Genomic DNA, 5136 nt, shown 5'->3' with positions numbered 1-5136 from the left:
TGTGTCGGAACGTGACACTCCGATCCCCTAATACCCTTTCGGAACGTGACACTCCAATCCAATAATACGTGTCGGAACGTGACACTCCGATCCAATAATCCGTGTCGGAACGTGACACTCCGATCCCCTAATACTGTGTCGGAACGTGACACTCCGATCCAATAATACGTTAATTATCATTTAATATCACCACTTTTTCTTTCGTTAATAAATTTCATCGAGCCTTCTTTATTCAAGGCATTACTTCGATAGAGATGGTTCAAGATTAGAATTTCACATTCTCATAATTTTAGGCCAACCACAAACCATACAATCAAGAACATACAGCCACACAACCAAGTACATAGGAGACTTTACAATATCATTCAATACATATCAATTGCTATTTAGAGTTTATCTATCACATAGAATTAAACCATAACCTACCTCCACCGAAGAATCGAAATCAAGCAGCTACCTCCCCAATGCCTTTGAACCTTTTCAATCTACGTCGCTTGCTCCCCTCGTTCGTTAACGCCCTTCTCCTCTTTTTATTTTTCTTTTACAGATTCTTTTTACCCTAATTATCATATAATCAATTATAAAAGATGATAAAAGTAACCCACTATTTATTATAAAGTTATCTCCTTTAACCCCCAACTAACTCAATTATAAACATTACCCCGCTAATTTCATAATAATAATTATGAATAGTCCAAAACACCCCTTTAAAAATTTAGCGGAAGTCTGACCGAGTCGGGGTTACGCAGCTTGTGACGGTCCGTCGTATCTACGACGGTCCGTGCTGCAGGTCCGTCGTGAAGTTCAGAGAGTCGATCCCAGCACCCAGATTCCAAGAGTTGAAGTGTTTCGGAACGAAGACCCTGTGACGGTCCGTCGTATCCACGACGGTCCGTCCTGCAGGTCCGTCATGAAGTTCAGAGAAATAATCCAAGTACCCCGATTCCCACAGTTGAAGTGTTTTGGAACGAAGGCCCTCGACGGACCGTCGTGCCTATGACGGTTCGTCCTACTTGTCGTCGAGGGTAATGAGGAGAGCAGCAGAAGAATTTGCACAAGTATGGGACGACGGAGTCCATCACGGGCCGTCGTGACCATGACGGTCCGTCGCATGGTCCGTCGACCCAGTCAGTTTTTATCAAAATAATTCTACTGCTCGAAATGACTAAACAGGTTGTTACAGAAATCCATCCTAAAAACGGTTGAAAGTTGATGTTCTTGACTTTTATTCTCAATTTGGGTTGAATGTTGGAGTTTGAGACCTTTAATGTTGGGTTTTAGAGTTTCTTTGAATTAGAATCATGAGTAATAATGCTCGTCAACGGGATCTAAAATGATTTGGAGGAAGATATTCTAGATAAGATGAATAGGGGCTGAAAACGAAGAAGGAAAAAGTGGAGCAGGGTCCGTGAAACAAGTCTGCGATATAGACTTATTCCCCTGTGAACAAAATGTCTATCCACGTCGGGGATAGGAGGTGTACTACACTATCTCAAAATATGTTTTGTAAATAGATATTTAGGAGTATCTACCCGTTGAGGACTTTTTTTGAAGACGGTGATTTTGTAACTTTTTCAAAGTTTATCTATCCGGAATCATTACTAAACACCATAAGGTCTTTACAAACACAAATCATAATCCTTGAATCTATTATTCAATTGAAGGATCAAGTAAGGTTAAATTCAAGTAAGAGTTAAAATCAATATCAAGAGTCAACTCAAGTAAAGTTCATCAATGTTTTCAATGTTTTTTATAAATGCTTTAACTTTGTTTTAAGTCTATAAGTTTCAAGTTAAGATAAGATTAAAGAGTTGACTTCATTTGTGAGAAGCTATACGGAACTAACTATATATATATATATTGCATGTGTTTTACTTCTTTATATTGAGTTGAGTATCCATAAGTTTAGAAGAGTCAAGGTATGTGTTTCTTTCACAATATCTTTCGATCCTATATTTGTTAGCATTCCAACTGGCATACTCGTACATCCAATGTAATGATGTCAGTTGGCTTGCATCTTATTATGATGCAGGCGTAGGTAATCAGGATCAACATCCAACATCTGGTTAATATAGCTTGAGCACACATAGTGTGTTGGTTATCCTTCTTGCCTTTGGGAGAACCCTTTTATTTGCTTTCTAGTCTAAATCATTAGGATGTTTTGCGGGTTTCCCCAACATTCATCTCAGTTGTTTAGAGTTTTCATGGACACTTAGTAGTTCATTTGTCTTTAATTATTATTCTATATTAAAGACTTGGGTTTCCATTTTCTGCCAAGTTTAATGTTATTTCTTATAACAATCTAAGTTATATTATTTTATCTATTTGAGTAAGTCCATTTGATCATTATAATAATGTTAGAATCTTCTGTTTAATTATATAAGTCAGACCAAGGGTTTGCAGGATGACAACAATGGTCTTCGAGTGCCATCCATTTCTATGTGTAGACCCAGGGCGTGACATATATGATAAAATTCTGATTTTTTTCTATCATATTAAATTGTAAGGTCAACAGGTTGCGCCTCGATTTTTATATCTTCCTAAACCCTAAAAATAAAAAATAAGATGGAAAAAGACTTCTTCAAGTTTTTCAGCCATGAAGTTAGTGAGAAAAGCTAGCAAGTATACTTCCCTTGTCATGGTCTTTTATTAGACTATTTTTCTTGAATTTTTTTTCATCTTATTGGATATGGGAGTAGCGAATATATATGGGGAGGGGAAGGATTTGTTGAGATTTAGATATGTGACACTTGGATATGTCGTGTTATTTTATATATTTTGTTACTGTACTTTCCCTTTCATCATCTTTTTATGTTCTTATATTCCTGTATTTGATCAGTGATTGTTGTTGATTCTTTTTCTTAAAACATTTTTAATTAATACTTTCTGAATATATGTGCTTTAAATAAGGTAAGGCAAAGTAAAAGGAGGATAGATTCCATCTTTGTAATGCAAATATATTTTATTCGGTTTTCTATAGATGTTTAGTCCCTATATTTTAATAAATAATGTTTTTAATATGGCCAATAAATGTTAGAAATTGCATATTTCATTTAAAACTAACAATATTATTAGTATTGAGGGGAAGAGTTTTATGGTAAAACTATGAAAATTCTTTACAATTTATTTCATAGTTCGTAAAATTAGTACATTCTTGAACTCTAACAGCAGACGTCTCAAACTTTGAGTTTATTTAAAATAGTTTTTCATCTAAAATTTGTTGCTTTTATGATATGGTTAATGTCATTTAAAGAAACTAATGTTGCGCTACTTTTATTTTTTCAAAAGTCAATTTTTTTTATATTCGTGGAAAATTCCCACATGTTATACTGATTACAAGAATGGAATATTACCTAGGAATGTTTTCCTTAGAGTACGGTTTGAAAATATGTGGCTAATAGGGGTTACCAAATCAGGATAATATATTTATTTTAAATATGGATGGGAGAAATTCATTGAGGACAACATCGTGGAGCTTGGAGAAATAATTATTTTTTACTAAGACGGAAAGTAGAACTTTTGAGTGTAAACTACTTGGAAGAAATGGATGTCTGAAGAAAGGAGTTGGAGGTTTAAGACTTGTTGTGAAGGAGAAAGAAGCAGAAAAAATGAATGTTGAACCTCAAAAGAGTGTGAAGCCAAAGGAGAATACTTGGACTATAGATAGCGAGCACATATTTCTAATGATGTAGGGATCGGGTTAACATGGTAGAAGATAAACAGGAGGAATACAAGGAATGTGAGAAGGAGGAAAAGGATCCATTAGAGGACGATGAAACGGAAGAAGATGATGAAGAGGATGAAAGGGTGTCATATTCAACAAAAAAGCACCATGTTCAAAAGGTAAATTGTCATAAACCAAACCGTATTTATTGAAGACGGGAAAACAGCCACGAAAAAATCGTACCATGTCCCACTACAATTGGACAGATGCCGCTGGCGCGGCGGAGCTACAACGGCAACTTACCCCGGTGTAGCGGGATCGACGAGGCAGAATCCGGACTTATGCAAAATCCCTATTTTCCCACCTTTCTAGAAGACAACCCATAGGTCGTAAATAACCCTAGAAAACCCATAAAACTATTCTAAGCTTGGAAAATCAGGAGAAGGATCTTTCTAGCATGGGGATGGCTTAATCTTGCGAAATCTTGGCAAAATTTGTTATAGCGAATCCAGAAAAGCTGAAAATGAAATAAAAACTATATGAAATTACTTGGTTCCGAGGTAGGTTTTGATTTTAATGCATTGAATTGTTGTAAATCTGCCTTTACCTTGTTTTATATGAAATAAATCGTAAGCGATATGGTAAGCCCTTCGTGCACCGAGTAAATTATGTGAAAATTTATATAATGCAATGTATCGGGGTTAGTGCTTGATGTAGAGAACTGATGATTGGTAAAGTGTTCATGGATTATTTCTTGAGTAGCATTCCATCTTTAACAAGGGCGTACCGTAGAACAAAATAAATTTCATAGTATCCTAAGAATCGACCAATCGAAGTAACAAGTTGATAAATGTAGTAAATTAGGTTTAAAACCCTAATGACAAAGCCTAAAGAAGAATCATGGCAAAACTTCATCTCTTGAGTGGTAAGAATTGAGAAAAAACCCTAAGGTGAGGGTTGTGATTTCACGATTATGTGATGTATGTACGTTTGTTCCTTTATTGTGATACGTGTATGTATTTGAACGTTTCAATGTTGATCACACTTGTTGTAACTGAGATAAATGTATGATGTATCCATGAAATTTTGGTGCAAATGTATAAGCTAAATTATGTACTTGTGACAATGATTGTGATGTGTGAATGGAGATTAGATTGCCACGTTCCGGCAAGCTAACTTTGGATCGGATTTCCACACTCCAACCTAACTTGGGATCGAATTGACATGTTATAGAAAGCTAACTATGATCAGGTACCACGCCGGTGCACTAACAATTTAGGCTTGGTTTCCGTAAGAGGACCAACAACTTGTGATAAAGCTAGAAGTAAAGCATATTATAGCTTAGTATTGTGATGTGAACCTCTTTTTAAATGTTATGTTCCTATCTAATGATGACTGGGTGTAGGTAGAACCGTGTATGTATGTAAAGGTGGAATAATGTATAGATATTTTATGAAGGTTACTTGTTGGGA

The sequence above is a fragment of the Solanum pennellii genome, chromosome 5, assembly GCF_001406875.1.
Source record: "Solanum pennellii chromosome 5, SPENNV200".
NCBI lineage: Eukaryota > Viridiplantae > Streptophyta > Magnoliopsida > Solanales > Solanaceae > Solanum > Solanum pennellii.
The sequence above is the reverse complement of the archived record's forward strand: the minus strand, read 5'-3'. Positions refer to the sequence as shown.